Below are 18,454 nucleotides of genomic sequence, written 5' to 3' on the forward strand. Positions count from 1 at the left end.
TGTCGTACTAGAAGCTATGGATTCGGAAGATGAAAACGATTTTGACTTCGGTTTTTATGATGGAATGGAACTAGAAAAAATTCTTGGACTCACGAAAAATAACGGTAAACTTTTCTTTTTAATTAAGTGGAAAAATCAAGTATCCGCAGATCTGGTGCCAAAACAATTAATTCATGAGAGATATCCTCAGTTAACTATTGCGTATTACGAGAGCATATTCCGGTTTACTGATACAAAAACCGAGGATTAATTTCTTATGCATATGTATAAGCAAATATTATTTCTTAACGTACGAGTATTTAGACATTTTTTTTTATTTTAACTCTATCGAATTTTAATTGTTTTGCTGATAAATACTCGAATATTTTTTAAAAGTTCCATATTTTTTTATTCAATAATATAATAATAATAATAATAAGTATTTCAGAATCTTTTTATTTCATGTGAGTAATAATCTGGGGTGGTAATCAACTTTGACAATCAATACTAAATCATAAATAGGCCTATGAACATTTTTGTTGAATTTATTGTAGTAACAAATGTATTTTGCTATATAAGTATATATATTATTCTGTATATTGTGTACATCCCCAGTGATAATAAATACATTTTTCATAATAGTTTTTACCTAGTTATTATATTTAATGTGTTTATAGACTAAGTAAAAAAGTTGGTTTGATGAGGTTTGATTGAAAAATGAGCAATTAACTCAACTGTAGCCAATCGATGTTAAAAGCGAATTAGTGTAAAATTTGTTGAAAAAACACTCATAGATTTGACATATTGACATCTTCTTCTTTTATATATTATTTTAATAAAAGTGAAAAATAGTTACGTTCTCCGTCCCTCCACGTCCTCCCACAATTCAATCACTGTATATATATTATATTCTAAATACTACTCATACTATAACATACTACCTATGTTTCTATTGAGCCTCTTAAACTCAGCACCCATGTAAAATGTACCTATATAATTGGTTAACATATACCAATTTAATGCATAAAAACAGTACTCTTAATTTGGGGGGTCCACATAGAGACACTAATATTAAAACAATAAGAGTCTGTGATTGAAAGGTTTAATCTTTTGCACTTAGTATAATTAGTAAAAATTTACCTATACGAAATAAAAATGAATTAATCATAACTTAGATTTACAAAATAGAATCTATAAACATTATTTTCAATTAGTTTTTAATTACTATTTTTTTCTTTCAGTGAAAATGAAAATGTCGTACTAGAAGCTATGGATTCGGAAGATGAAAACGATTTTGACTTCGGTTTTTATGATGGAATGGAACTAGAAAAAATTCTTGGACTCACGAAAAATAACGGTAAACTTTTCTTTTTAATTAAGTGGAAAAATCAAGTATCCGCAGATCTGGTGCCAAAACAATTAATTCATGAGAGATATCCTCAGTTAACTATTGCGTATTACGAGAGCATATTCCGGTTTACTGATACAAAAACCGAGGATTAATTTCTTATGCATATGTATAAGCAAATATTATTTCTTAACGTACGAGTATTTAGACATTTTTTTTTATTTTAACTCTATCGAATTTTAATTGTTTTGCTGATAAATACTCGAATATTTTTTAAAAGTTCCATATTTTTTTATTCAATAATATAATAATAATAATAATAAGTATTTCAGAATCTTTTTATTTCATGTGAGTAATAATCTGGGGTGGTAATCAACTTTGACAATCAATACTAAATCATAAATAGGCCTATGAACATTTTTGTTGAATTTATTGTAGTAACAAATGTATTTTGCTATATAGGTATATATATTATTCTGTATATTGTGTACATCCCCAGTGATAATAAATACATTTTTCATAATAGTTTTTACCTAGTTATTATATTTAATGTGTTTATAGACTAAGTAAAAAAGTTGGTTTGATGAGGTTTGATTGAAAAATGAGCAATTAACTCAACTGTAGCCAATCGATGTTAAAAGCGAATTAGTGTAAAATTTGTTGAAAAAACACTCATAGATTTGACATATTGACATCTTCTTATTTTATATATTATTTTAATAAAAGTGAAAAATAGTTACGTTCTCCGTCCCTCCACGTCCTCCCACAATTCAATCACTGTATATATATTATATTCTAAATACTACTCATACTATAACATACTACCTATGTTTCTATTGAGCCTCTTAAACTCAGCACCCATGTAAAATGTACCTATATAATTGGTTAACATATACCAATTTAATGCATAAAAACAGTACTCTTAATTTGGGGGGTCCACATAGAGACACTAATATTAAAACAATAAGAGTCTGTGATTGAAAGGTTTAATTTTTTGCACTTAGTATAATTAGTAAAAATATACCTATACGAAATAAAAATGAATTAATCATAACTTAGATTTACAAAATAGAATCTATAAACATTATTTTCAATTAGTTTTTAATTACTATTTGTTTCTTTCAGTGAAAATGAAAATGTCGTACTAGAAGCTATGGATTCGGAAGATGAAAACGATTTTGACTTCGGTTTTTATGATGGAATGGAACTAGAAAAAATTCTTGGACTCACGAAAAATAACGGTAAACTTTTCTTTTTAATTAAGTGGAAAAATCAAGTATCCGCAGATTTGGTGCCAAAACAATTAATTCATGAGAGATATCCTCAGTTAACTATTGCGTATTACGAGAGCATATTCCGGTTTACTGATACAAAAACCGAGGATTAATTTCTTATGCATATGTATAAGCAAATATTATTTCTTAACGTACGAGTATTTAGACATTTTTTTTTATTTTAACTCTATCGAATTTTAATTGTTTTGCTGATAAATACTCGAATATTTTTTAAAAGTTCCATATTTTTTTATTCAATAATATAATAATAATAATAATAAGTATTTCAGAATCTTTTTATTTCATGTGAGTAATAATCTGGGGTGGTAATCAACTTTGACAATCAATACTAAATCATAAATAGGCCTATGAACATTTTTGTTGAATTTATTGTAGTAACAAATGTATTTTGCTATATAAGTATATATATTATTCTGTATATTGTGTACATCCCCAGTGATAATAAATACATTTTTCATAATAGTTTTTACCTAGTTATTATATTTAATGTGTTTATAGACTAAGTAAAAAAGTTGGTTTGATGAGGTTTGATTGAAAAATGAGCAATTAACTCAACTGTAGCCAATCGATGTTAAAAGCGAATTAGTGTAAAATTTGTTGAAAAAACACTCATAGATTTGACATATTGACATCTTCTTCTTTTATATATTATTTTAATAAAAGTGAAAAATAGTTACGTTCTCCGTCCCTCCACGTCCTCCCACAATTCAATCACTGTATATATATTATATTCTAAATACTACTCATACTATAACATACTACCTATGTTTCTATTGAGCCTCTTAAACTCAGCACCCATGTAAAATGTACCTATATTATTGGTTAACATATACCAATTTAATGCATAAAAACAGTACTCTTAATTTGGGGGGTCCACATAGAGACACTAATATTAAAACAATAAGAGTCTGTGATTGAAAGGTTTAATTTTTTGCACTTAGTATAATTAGTAAAAATATACCTATACGAAATAAAAATGAATTAATCATAACTTAGATTTACAAAATAGAATCTATAAACATTATTTTCAATTAGTTTTTAATTACTATTTTTTTCTTTCAGTGAAAATGAAAATGTCGTACTAGAAGCTATGGATTCGGAAGATGAAAACGATTTTGACTTCGGTTTTTATGATGGAATGGAACTAGAAAAAATTCTTGGACTCACGAAAAATAACGGTAAACTTTTCTTTTTAATTAAGTGGAAAAATCAAGTATCCGCAGATTTGGTGCCAAAACAATTAATTCATGAGAGATATCCTCAGTTAACTATTGCGTATTACGAGAGCATATTCCGGTTTACTGATACAAAAACCGAGGATTAATTTCTTATGCATATGTATAAGCAAATATTATTTCTTAACGTACGAGTATTTAGACATTTTTTTTTATTTTAACTCTATCGAATTTTAATTGTTTTGCTGATAAATACTCGAATATTTTTTAAAAGTTCCATATTTTTTTATTCAATAATATAATAATAATAATAATAAGTATTTCAGAATCTTTTTATTTCATATGAGTAATAATCTGGGGTGGTAATCAACTTTGACAATCAATACTAAATCATAAATAGGCCTATGAACATTTTTGTTGAATTTATTGTAGTAACAAATGTATTTTGCTATATAGGTATATATATTATTCTGTATATTGTGTACATCCCCAGTGATAATAAATACATTTTTCATAATAGTTTTTACCTAGTTATTATATTTAATGTGTTTATAGACTAAGTAAAAAAGTTGGTTGAAACTATTGTCCTGAGTAATTCCCTACACTTACAAGTGCTGTTGAATGCAATAAGTTATAACCTAACCTACTTATCTATCTGCAGTTAGTAAAATTACGCTATTACTTTCTTCTAGATCTGCGAATATGGTCCTCTTGAAACTGTGTACTCGAGCATTTTATCAAATAAACTGTACAATAAAATTGTTAGTAGAATAATATTTCTAGTCTCATTTATTTCAAGTTCAAATGAATAGATAGTTATGACTAGGGCTCGGGACTTATTGAATTCGCATATTTTTATTGAATAGTCCAATAAATTGCTAAGTAAGACAGAAATTTGTTTCAAGTTGTCCAATCCATGTTTTAAAGAATTTCTATCGAAGTATACTGGTGAAGATATTCCTTCTGAATCAACGTTAAGAAAAGGTTATGTTAATGACATTTATGAAAATACAATTCAAAAAATTAGAAATTATGTTCAAAATAAATGTATTTGGGTGTCAATAGACGAGACAACCGATGTTACAGGCAGATATGTAGCAAACGTTGTTATTGGCATTTTAAATGAAACTGAGCGTAGTAAGATTTTTCTTTTACATTCTGAGGAGCTGGAAAAATGTAATAATTCCACAATTTGTAAATTATTTATTATATAGATCCATGAACTTACTTTGGCCGAACGGTGTTCAGCACGATAAAGTATTATTTATTGTAACGTATAATAATCTATTATACAAGATCTTTTTTAGTAATACGTACATCCAAGTTCATTAAGTTAAGTTTATTATTTATAAACACTTAGTTATGATTTTTTTTTTTTTTATAGATTTCCTATAAAAAATGAGCAATTAACTCAACTGTAGCCAATCGATGTTAAAAGCGAATTAGTGTAAAATTTGTTGAAAAAACACTCATAGATTTGACATATTGACATCTTCTTATTTTATATATTATTTTAATAAAAGTGAAAAATAGTTACGTTCTCCGTCCCTCCACGTCCTCCCACAATTCAATCACTGTATATATATTATATTCTAAATACTACTCATACTATAACATACTACCTATGTTTCTATTGAGCCTCTTAAACTCAGCACCCATGTAAAATGTACCTATATAATTGGTTAACATATACCAATTTAATGCATAAAAACAGTACTCTTAATTTGGGGGGTCCACATAGAGACACTAATATTAAAACAATAAGAGTCTGTGATTGAAAGGTTTAATTTTTTGCACTTAGTATAATTAGTAAAAATATACCTATACGAAATAAAAATGAATTAATCATAACTTAGATTTACAAAATAGAATCTATAAACATTATTTTCAATTAGTTTTTAATTACTATTTGTTTCTTTCAGTGAAAATGAAAATGTCGTACTAGAAGCTATGGATTCGGAAGATGAAAACGATTTTGACTTCGGTTTTTATGATGGAATGGAACTAGAAAAAATTCTTGGACTCACGAAAAATAACGGTAAACTTTTCTTTTTAATTAAGTGGAAAAATCAAGTATCCGCAGATTTGGTGCCAAAACAATTAATTCATGAGAGATATCCTCAGTTAACTATTGCGTATTACGAGAGCATATTCCGGTTTACTGATACAAAAACCGAGGATTAATTTCTTATGCATATGTATAAGCAAATATTATTTCTTAACGTACGAGTATTTAGACATTTTTTTTTATTTTAACTCTATCGAATTTTAATTGTTATGCTGATAAATACTCGAATATTTTTTAAAAGTTCCATATTTTTTTATTCAATAATATAATAATAATAATAAGTATTTCAGAATCTTTTTATTTCATGTGAGTAATAATCTGGGGTGGTAATCAACTTTGACAATCAATACTAAATCATAAATAGGCCTATGAACATTTTTGTTGAATTTATTGTAGTAACAAATGTATTTTGCTATATAGGTATATATATTATTCTGTATATTGTGTACATCCCCAGTGATAATAAATACATTTTTCATAATAGTTTTTACCTAGTTATTATATTTAATGTGTTTATAGACCAAGTAAAAAAGTTGGTTGAAACTATTGTCCTGAGTAATTCCCTACACTTACAAGTGCTGTTGAATGCAATAAGTTATAACCTAACCTACTTATCTATCTGCAGTTAGTAAAATTATGCTATTACTTTCTTCTAGATCTGCGAATATGGTCCTCTTGAAACTGTGTACTCGAGCATTTTATCAAATAAACTGTACAATAAAATTGTTAGTAGAATAATATTTCTAGTCTCATTTATTTCAAGTTCAAATGAATAGATAGTTATGACTAGGGCTCGGGACTTATTGAATTCGCATATTTTTAAAGTATTTTAAATACTCATTACTATCACTGGGTTTATCTGTACCACAATACAATCCTACAGGAAAAACAAGGTTTGAATTTGGTCTTATATATGCCAGAATGGGCCAAAATTGGGTAGATGTGCTCTTTGAAATAGGAAGTCCATCTATACCAATAACGAGCTTGATTTCTCGTGATATAAAATTGTTAGGTATATGACGAATAATACCATTTTCCAAACCAAAATGATAATATTTACCAGGTTTAACTTCATACATATTTAGAATTGGGACTGGCTTAGTACCTAATAATGTTCTTGCATCTTTGGGCAACATGGAAAAACATTTATGCTTTTTTAATATAAATAAAAGATCATTTATAGAATTATGTGGAATTTTATGCATTAATGCCCATTGGGATATTTCAGAACTAATAGAATTAAACGTTGTATTATAATTATCTGACCCTGATGTACTATTGTCAGACTCATTTTGTATTGGTATATCATCTTCAGTATTATTTGAATCGATGAATTCAATATAATGGTTAACATCTACATGTGATGAACTTGCTACAGTTTGTGAACATTGTGGTACCTCCTGACAAATATTTAAGTCAAAACAATTACCTTTATCTAAAATTTTAACATTATTATCAAGTATATTTTTTTCATTGTTTTTTTCTAACACTACATCACTTTTAAAATTACTAGAATCAGAAAAAAAATCGAATTCTTCTTTCATTCGTTGTCTTTTAGTACGGGAACTATAAGAAAATTTATTCATTTTTATAGTTATAAATATCCCGGTTAATAATATATTACAATATTATTATAATATTATCTGAAATAAAATGTAATTATTAAAATATAATTTTTGTATATTTAAGTTTAAGTACCTACTACCTACTAATATAATGTATGACTATAAAACCATTATAATCATATTATATAATTTTAAAATAATATTTTTATTTACCTAATGCATATACCTATATGAATATTATAAAGTTTAAAGTAATATCTACCGAACTAACATTAATAATAATTACAATAATATATACATACCTTATACTAATTTCATATAACATTTACAACGGTAAAATAATAAAATATACAAAATTAAATATGATAAATATAGCACATTGACTGATGACTGCGCGTAATGTACTAGTATGTCGTATGGTTTTAGCTGTTTTCGTTTAAATGTTTGGTTTATATTGGTTATTGTTATTATATTTAGTTCAACTCGATGGTCGGTTGTGAGCGTGAGGACCGACGACGTGCACCGATAATACAATCTTGTCTAATACGATAACGATCAGCCGAACGCTGTGGGTTTTCCACTAATTTTAGATATACACTTCAAATATTTTACTATTTATACATAATGTTAATATTATTAATTTTAACCTGCTTAGCTTATATTCATAAATAAACTTATTTTATTATGCGTCTACAAACTATATAATTATTATTTATTACCATAAATATTACGTATAAATGATATTGTAAATAAAATGCAGAAATGTGTAATTTTATATTAGTATCTTATATAGGTAATTATTTTAGATTTAGGCCGGGGCTATACATGGCGTATTCCGCGTCGTTTTCCGACGGACTAGCTATACAAGGAGTATCTGTCGAGTGTATTCCACTGCGTTTATGTACAATAATATATCTATAAAATTATGGTATAAAGTATAAACGCAACGTTCTCCGTCATCAGTATAGCCCATCCTAATTTAAAACAATATGTAAAATTAAGAGTTTGTGTTTTTATATTATTCCGGCGTTTGTCCACCAATATGTAATGTTATGTAAAATAATAATGTATATTATGTATATTATGCTATTCAAAATAAGACAACGAATCTTAAATTCGACGAAAAACGCGGCAGAATACACAATGTATAGGCTTTAGGATAGACATTATAAGTATAAAATAATAAATAATGTAAGATTATTATTAATGTATATTAATAACGAGTAATGACTATATATTATATATATATTATTATAACGAATGAGCAGTAAGTTGTAAGGCCCGTTTCACATAGATGCAAATCGTATGCGCGCGTTTTTAGTTAACATTGCGTTAGCGATTATAGATTGAGAAGTGTATAAATAGTAGGAATGTAGTACTGTAGTAGGTTAGTATAGGTATATGTTTAACGTATTTTCTACTTGCTATAGTTATAATAATATACGACGTACTTATATAATATATTATGTAATATATTTATGTATAGAAAATAAGCTAAATATATAATATACTTCGCATTATACATTTTTTAAATAATAATATAATCATAAATAAAAAATATTAAAATATCATTATTAATTAATTACAATAACAATATTATAAAATTTTTATTATTATAACTGTAGAATAATATTTTTTAAATAATATTATTTAAACCATATAAAAAAAATATTAAAATAATAATATTATTAAATTACCGAAAATATATTATACGAAAATCGTAATAATGTTATTATTATAACATTATATTTCTAATCATATTTGTGTATTGTATTAATAATAATATTATATTATTATCATTACATACTCAATTGTTATCTGGGAAGGCTTTGTTGACAGCCAATATACCTATGAATAAATTATCCAATCCATGTTTTAAAGAATTTCTATCGAAGTATACTGGTAAAGATATTCCTTCTGAATCAACGTTAAGAAAAGGTTATGTTCATAGGCGGATATTGGGGGGGACTTGGGGGGGCTTAAGCCCCCCCATAACGTAATCAATCCCCTTGAAAGGTTCTAGTATCAGTAATATCTCTACTTCAATTACAACATACAATATTGATACAATTTTAGAAAATAATAAAAATTTAAAAAAAAAAATATTATTTTGTAAGAATTTATTTTCTAACTGTCCCCATTACCACTGAATGCTGATAAAACTGTTATGTCCTGTATATATATATTATCTATGAATGCCGCCCGCAAACCATGTTATCTGTGTATGAACGTTAATATAATGGCTATATTTAGAATTTAGCCATGGTTAATATGTTATCCTAATCAATATCACTGTGGCGATACGGCCTACCTCGTCCGTTATTCCCACATCACTTATTATTAAATCGATATTATTACGTTCTGACTACCGTAAAATGGGGTGAATAGGAACATAGAGGCGAATAGGAACAAATTTAGAAAAAAATGATAATAACTTGAATTTTCAACTTTTTGTGATTGTAACAATTTTAGTTTGTTACAAATGTCGTTTGGATCACTTTGATCGTACTCGTTATTGATAAGATTTATTTTACCTCCAACAATTACGCATTATCATACATGTGACAAATGTTATCATTTTTGTTTTTATGAAAAACATTATCAGATTTTCATTTACACACTCAATGTAAGTACTTGAAAACACATTATTTGTATAGTTATGATATATTAATATAGATCTGCAACATTCAAAACGAATAAAAACGTTTTTTTTGGTACTTATTGTTATCTAAAACATGTTGACTACGTTTTTAGTATGAATTGGGGTGAATAGGAACACACATTATTTTATGTTTTGATTTTATAATTTATCAACATGCCTCGAAAATATATTAGAACTGTACGTCAAAAGCCATTAGCCAAGTATACACCAGAACAAATTGATGCTGCATTAGGTGATATCGATGCCGGACTGACGTATCGTAAGTGTTCTGATAAACATAATATTCCCGTTACTGTGTTACATAGACACAATACATTTAGAAAAGCTAATATAGGTAAACATTTAAAGAAACAAGGTGGTCAATGTGCTTTGTCTGAGTCGGTAGAAACATTAATAGTCGAACAACTAATAACTTGTTCTTCGTGGGGATATCCTCTAAGCGTTATAGACTTAAGATTTATTGTAAAATCGTATTTAGATAGGAAAGGTAAGACTGTCAAAAAATTTAAAAATAATATGCCTGGACCCGATTTTGCTCTTTCTTTTATCAAGCGTCACAGACAAATGTTAAGTCAAAGATTATGTCAGAATATTAAACGGGCCCGAACTCAAGTTTCAAAACAATGTATAAATTCGTATTTCGATAATTTAGAAAAATCGTTAAATAATGTGCCGCCAGAAAACATCATAAACTATGATGAAACAAATCTTACAGATGATCCTGGTAGAGCAAAAGTCATTACTAAAAGAGGCTGTAAGTATCCGGAAAGAGTTATGAACTCGAGCAAAGCATCAACTTCCATAATGTTTGCTTGCACTGGTTACGGGGAACTCCTCCCACCATACACTGTGTACAAAGCATTGTATTTGTATGACTCGTGGATTGTCGGTGGTCCCCCGAAATCGAGATATAACCGTAGTAAATCGGGGTGGTTTGATTCACAATGTTTCGAAGATTGGCTCATAAAAGTGGTAATACCGTTTGTAAAAAATAAACCAGGGAAAAAAATCTTAATAGGTGACAACCTTTCGACTCACTTGACAATAGAAGGAATAAGAATGTGTTCTAAATATAATGTAGAGTTTGTATTTTTACCACCTAATTCAACCCATCTAACACAACCACTGGATGTCGCTTTTTTCCGTCCGTTAAAAATAGCTTGGCGTAAAATTTTAACAATATGGAAGTATGGAGCTGGTAGTAAGGAGTCAAGTGTCCCTAAAGAACAATTTCCGAAACTATTGAACAATTTAATGGATGCAATTAAAGAAAAACAAATTGTAAATATACAATCTGGATTTAAAAAGTGCGGAATTATACCCATGAATAGGGATTCTGTTTTAAATATGTTACCTGAAGATGGACCTGACTGTAGTAATTCTGATAGTGAAATAATTAATGATTCGTTGGTATCAATTCTTAAAGAAATGCGATACCCATCCACTCAACAACAAACAACAAGAAAAAAACGTAAGCGACTTGATGTTGAACCTGGTAAGAGTGTCAAATTAAAAGAGAGCAGTGATGAAAGTGAAATGGACGAAGACGAAGTTGTTTTAAGTAATGACGAAAATAATTATTCAAAAGATGAAGACGATGTTATACGTATAGAATCAGATTGGAATGGATCGGATGAAGACGATGAATCACCAACGACCGAGTTATTAAGCAATATTACAAACCTAATAGGTGTTTATTCATTTAGTAATCTTAAAGTTAACGATTGGATTGTTGGTGACTTTAAAAATTGTTCAGAAGCAAAACAATGTTCATCAAAAAATACAAAATTTATTGGAAATGTTTTAAAGGTAAAAGGAAAAAAAGTATACGGATCATTTTTAAAATATCGTCCTACAAAAATAGATTCTGGAAAGATTTTTGTATTTCCTGAAAAAGAAGACCTGTGTTGGCTAGAATTTGAACATATTATAGGCACTGTAAAGCATCCGCAACTTCAAAGAAGGGGTGACATGAAGTTTATGGTTGATTATAACGAATGGTAAAAGTATTAAGGTTTAAATTAGTTTTATTTAATGTTTTATAATTTGTTACCTACCCTAAAAATTAATATGTTCTTATTAAAATAAGTTTTAAAACTCGAATTAAAATCAAGACTGATTTGTCAAAGGTATGACTATTATATTTTGTTTTTATTTTATACTATAATTAATAGTTTTATATTTTGTTATTTAATATACTGTTAATAGAATAACTTTTGAATCTCGAATTAAAATCAAGACTGATTTGTCAAAGGAATGACCATTTCATATTTTGTTTTTATTTTATTATAACACCTATTATATTGTATTATGTTCATAAGTTTTTTTTAAAAATATAAATTAAGTTCCTATTCACCATTCGTAATTTATAAAAGGAATATTAATCATTTTTAACGTATGTTCCTATTCACCCCATTGCTGGGTCAATAGGAACACGTTTTTGGAAAAATATATAAAAATAAATATTGAACTTAAATTTTATAAATAGTTCTAAATATATTCATGTGTGTGTGGGTTTTCTAAAACCGTTTTCAGAATACGAAAACTATAAAAATTGTGTGCACAATCTTAAAAAAATCGTTAAAACCGTTCCTATTCACCCCATTTTACGGTACACTCCGACTTCAAAATAATTTATTTATATTTTGTAATTGTACATGTTAATCATTTTTATTTTATATGATTTATGCGTGTTGCTTCACACAACACGAATTAATTTATAATGGCCAAAGTGTTTGACATTTTTAATATCAAAAAACAGAAATTAATTGTTACTAATTCCTCATCAACGACAACACAAGAATCTCAAAATGAACAATTAGATATTGGTATAGAAATTGATATAACTGCACAAAAAAGTATTGAAAATATTGTAGACGAAAATAATGTGATTTCTGACTTAGGAACTTTAATAACAGGCCAAATTTAATAGCTTTAAATATTTATTTTTTTATGTTCATATAACCTATACATATTTGGCGCCTCAGCCAAAATAAAGTAGGAGAGCCACTAACTTGCAGATTGATGTGTCTAATAATATGTTAACGCTAATGGATATATTAAAAAATTTAAGCCCCCCCCATGGATGTGACTAGATATCCGCCTATGGTTATGTTAATGAAATTTATGAAAATACAATTCAAAAAATTAGAAATTATGTTCAAAATAAATGTATTTGGGTGTCAATAGACGAGACAACCGATGTTACAGGCAGATATGTAGCAAACGTTGTTATTGGCATTTTAAATGAAACTGAGCGTAGTAAGATTTTTCTTTTACATTCTGAGGAGCTGGAAAAATGTAATAATTCCACAATTTGTAAATTATTTGATAGATCCATGAACTTACTTTGGCCGAACGGTGTTCAGCACGATAAAGTATTATTGTTTCTTAGTGACGCTGCCCCCTATATGGTTAAAGCTGGAAAAGCCATTAAATTATTTTATTCAAAAATTATACACATTACTTGTTTGGCCCATGCATTTCATAGGGTCGCGGAAACTGTACGAGTAGGATATCCAAAAGTTCACAAACTTATTGCAAATGTGAAAAAAGTTTTTAGTAAAGCACCTTCTCGGATTCAATATTTTAAATCAATAGCTCCATCTCTATCCCTACCACCAGAACCAATTTTGACAAGATGGGGTACTTGGATAAAGGCAGCTAATTACTACTGTGAAAATTTCGAAAAAATAAAATTAATTGTAAATTATTTTGATGACAATGATGCAGTATCAATAAAAAATTCAAAAGAGTATTTCTCTGATCAAAATATTGAAACCCAACTTGTATTTATTAAATCAAATTTTGGATTTTTACCCGATTTAATTACAAGACTTGAAAAACAAGAAATTCCACTGGTAGATTCTATTTCTATTGTCGAAGAGGCAAAAGAAAAATTAATTACAATTAATGGAGAAATGGGGAAAACAATTAAAATTAAGATTGAGTCTGTTTTATCAAACAATAAAGGCTATCAAGCCGTTTTAAAAATATCAGAGATGCTAAATGGAAAAGAAGACACACTTGGATTACCCGAAGATTGGAGTTTATATGATCTCACGTGTAAGAAAAACTGTCCAATAACATCAGTTGACGTAGAACGTTCGTTTTCAGCGTACAAAAATTTACTCACTTCCAATCGACAATCGTTCAAATTCGAAAATATCAAAAAACTTTAATTGTTCAATGCAATTTCCAAGGTAAAATAATATATAACACTATACTAACAGTAAAAATAGGAACTTAAAGAAAATTGTTTTAATTTTTCAGAGCCATAAAACTCTGGATAACACTTTTCCGAAGGAAACTCAAACTGACTAAATATTATATGACTAATTTGACTATGCGTAAAATTATTATTTATTAAATTATATTTAAAATAAAAATAATAAATTAATTACATATTTCAGTGTATAAAACTTTTTTTGTGCATATTTGAGTGCATTTTTGATAATATTTTAATGCATTTTTGCATGCATATTTTCATGATTTTCAATGCAACAACTTCCGAGCCCTAGTTATTAGTAACATCCTTTTCACCTATTATTTTTCCATTTTCTTTCTGAATGGTTATAAATTTTAATTTTTTTAAAAATTGCTGCATTTCTAGTAAAAATTTAATTTGGGAGTCACTGCCAGTAAAAGCTTTATTTAATTCTTTTGTAGTTACAAATGTTGATGAGTTAAATATATCAAACAATTGATCAAAATTTAAGATATATTCTGCCGTACCTAAAGCGTTATGTGAAAGATTTCCTGAAGTTACACTAAACTTTATGGCAGCAGAAACACTATGACTCAATACTTGAGTTGCCAATTTAACCTTCATTTTTTCAGTCCTGAGAGGGTAAATATGCGATTTTGTAAGTTTTGGTGTCAATTTATTAATATTATCTTTTTCAGAATGGTTTATTGATTCAATGTATTTCCAGTCAGCAATCTTATTATCAAAATGTACTTCATGGTTCATTAAATTATTTCTAGCTGCTTTTATAAGGTGTGATGTATCAAAGAAGTAAAAAACTTTTTTAAAATTATGTATAAAATATGGTCGTTCAGTAGTAATATGTAATAAATTTGATACCTTAATATTGCTTGAGCCCATATCGTTAACTATTCCAATTATGTTTAGATTTATATTGTTACATTTGTTAATAGCTGTTATAATTATATTCTTAAGATCGTTAGGTGAACATGTAGTATTAACAAAGAAGTATGCAAGAGGCTGTTTCCAGTTATTATAAATACCTTTGACCATTAATGTTAAAACATTTAAAGCTGGGTTGAAAGATTTACCATTACCTTTATCATCAAAACCAATTATTTCATCATTTCCAATATTAAAAAATAACCCATTTTTTATAGACATTTCATCTAAACATAACAAAGAAAATTTATTTTCAGGGGGCATTTTACTCACTTTTAGTGCAATTGTTTTAAATATATTATCATTAAAACCGGGTTGAAATTTTACTGATTCTGTCATTTTAGATAAAAGTCTCCTAGAAGGTAGTATAAATGTTTTTGATAAATTTCGGTATGCTGTAGGTGATGAAAAGTATAAGCTAAGACAGGTTTCCTTAAACTGTTGAGTATACCTTTTGGCCATTAAAGATTTGTTAAATAAATAAGATTGTACTTGAACAAATAATGAAGTAGAAGGTTTCAAAAATTTGTCACAAAGTTGTTGAAAAGTTTCTAAATCAACTTTGTTTATCAAATCATCAGATATTTTTTTATGCTTCTCTATTTTCTTTATGGCATTTGTATACTTATTATTTATTTCTTTGTTTTTTTTTCTTAACTTGTCTTTTCTGGGAGTATTATTTGATAAGTACTGTAATGTTTGAACACTTTTATCAACATACTTTAAATGATTATTGTCTTCTACTTCTAGAATAAATTAAAACATATTAAATACAGTTTACACGTTAGCAGTTATAAATATTAGATATACCTATATGGAATTCTGAAAAGTTTAAATTTAATGAAGATCTAGAAGTCAAACTTAAATCTAAAGGTTGGGATTCTGTTGAGCAGCTCTGATCAATTGATAGAAAACTAGACAATTGACAATTATTTTCAGCACTAACATCTAAACAGCAGGTAGGAATAGCATTGGTCGTAAGGTATGTTTTTCCTGATACATTTATTTTAACCATGTCATTAGTAAAATGCATGCTACAGATCCTATAATATGAACTATACATTTGTCCTTTAACTTCATTTAATTTTGGTGCATCACAAAAGTTAATCCATTGTTTACATCTAAACAATTATTATTGTTTTCATATAACTAATATTTTATGCATAATAATTGTGTAGGTACTTGAAAACTTACCGCTCAGGATCCTTAGGAAATCTAAAAAAACTATACCCTAACCATGGAGACCGCCTCTTGCAACTATTTACAGCACATATGTTTCCTTTGTATGAAGACATATTTTTAATTTATAAATTATTACTTCAATAAATCAATACATGTAAATTGCAAATTTATAATAACTATTACCTATTCATATTAATCAATATAATCAATAAATTATATTATTATTTTGTTTTGTTATTAATATATAAATGTATATTGTATACAATATACATTATCATCAGTGATTACAATGATAGTTCATCAGTTAATTACATAATACATTTGTTTAATATTTTTAGAGCCTGAAGAAGTTTCTGACTGTTTTGTTGAGGATTTAATGGGCGATTGTCCAATTGACGATAAGCTAACAAAAAACTGCGATTATTTAACTGAACATCACATTTTAGAAGACAATACTTTTCCTCCTAAACTTGGGCATGTAATTCTTCAATTCTAAGATTAACAACAAATACTGCACAAATCATCTCACTCGCACTTTATTAAAAATTTCAATACAAAATCACTGTCAATCATGTCATGGTTGAATATTCTTTATTTCTTCAATATTCTTAATTCTTCAAGTTTAAGTCGACATTTATGTTAAAATTATTTTTTATTAATAAAAGATTTTTATTATTATAAGTATAGCGGTATAGGTACTATTTTTTATTCTTAATAATATAGGTATTATATTTGTATAATTATATAATAAAAACTATATTGGCAAAGGCAAACGATTAATTGTTGTCCAATGTCCATATAGAATCGTCTTCTTCACTTCACCTATAAGATTCATTCGGTTACAAGACTCACTTCGTGCTGGTCCCAAAGTGAGTCTTATAAACGGCGCGGCGTCCACTGTATTACCTCCAATACGCGTTAACTATACTAAATAACCAACTAAACAAAAAAAACTACTAAATACGCATTACTAACTACATATGTATACTTTAAAATCATTAATTTATAATACAATAAATATTTTATTATTATTAGTATAATAAACCTATTTTGATTAGCAAATATATTGAAAATGTTCTCAATACTGATACCTATTGATATCTTTTTCAATGTCTAATATTGAAGAGTTATTAAATTTTTAAATCCGTCGCGACTATAGTTACCTACTAGTTACTAGTTACTAGTTTTTTTTAATATGTTGTAATAATTATTATATTGATTAAATTTCAGGAAAACAAATATTTTGTAAAGTTCCAAGATTTTGGCAGTTGTTGTAAAATAAGTCCGACGTCCGGTCGGCCACACGACTCTGAAAAATGTTAAATTATGTTGGGGGGCTTTCAATCTTTTTTTGGGGGGGAAGCCCCCTAATCACCGCCTATTGCATAAAGGAAAACAATAAAATTGTACTTGGCTACCACCGTATCACTGCGAATTAAATCCTATAGAGTTGGCATGGTCCTCTGTAATAAAAATAGTACACTCAAGACGTTTTCGAACGAGCATCTTCGCTCACGCCTTTCGTCCGAACAAGTCCGTTCTGAACTCGGACTCGCGCCCGCGAACTTTTTGTACGTTCGCGTGTATCCAACACGTGAATTATTTTTTGTTCCTACGAACTACGTTCGTCGTCGTACTCAAAAAATAATAATAATAATAATTTATCGTTATTGTATAAATAAATAATTTAATTATTCGGCGTGTTTTGCGTGTCCGAATCACTTATACATTCGTGTTGATTTTTTTACCTTACCCTTAACGAGCAGTAGTCACCTCCGATTTATACGGTTAATACTTATTTAAAATTTTTGGCAATAACAGAGGAAACTCGTTGTACCTCGTCCGTTATTACTACAATACCACATAATAATTGGTAATATACGTGAACTGGCTAAATTCGATAACAGACGATAGCGCTTGGAGGTTTACGACGGCGTACGACCAATCCACTTGGTGGGAGAAATTAGACCTCGAAACTGCGGAGCGACTTCATTTGGATGTGCGGCCGACTTGCGCTCTCTCGGCGCACTC

At 27.9% G+C, this 18,454-nt stretch overlaps 1 long non-coding RNA gene across 1 annotated transcript; it reads left to right on the plus strand.

Annotated features, from left to right (window-relative positions):
- LOC132927999 (uncharacterized) lies at positions 1-3,854 on the plus strand. The gene is made up of 4 exons (XR_009661942.1): positions 1-104; positions 1,221-1,336; positions 2,453-2,568; positions 3,685-3,854. It is a non-coding gene; the product is annotated as an uncharacterized LOC132927999 (long non-coding RNA).
- The last annotated feature ends 14,600 nt before the right edge of the window (positions 3,855-18,454 follow it).

The sequence above is a fragment of the Rhopalosiphum padi genome, chromosome 3 (assembly GCF_020882245.1).
Source record: "Rhopalosiphum padi isolate XX-2018 chromosome 3, ASM2088224v1, whole genome shotgun sequence".
Taxonomy (NCBI): Eukaryota; Metazoa; Arthropoda; class Insecta; order Hemiptera; family Aphididae; genus Rhopalosiphum; species Rhopalosiphum padi.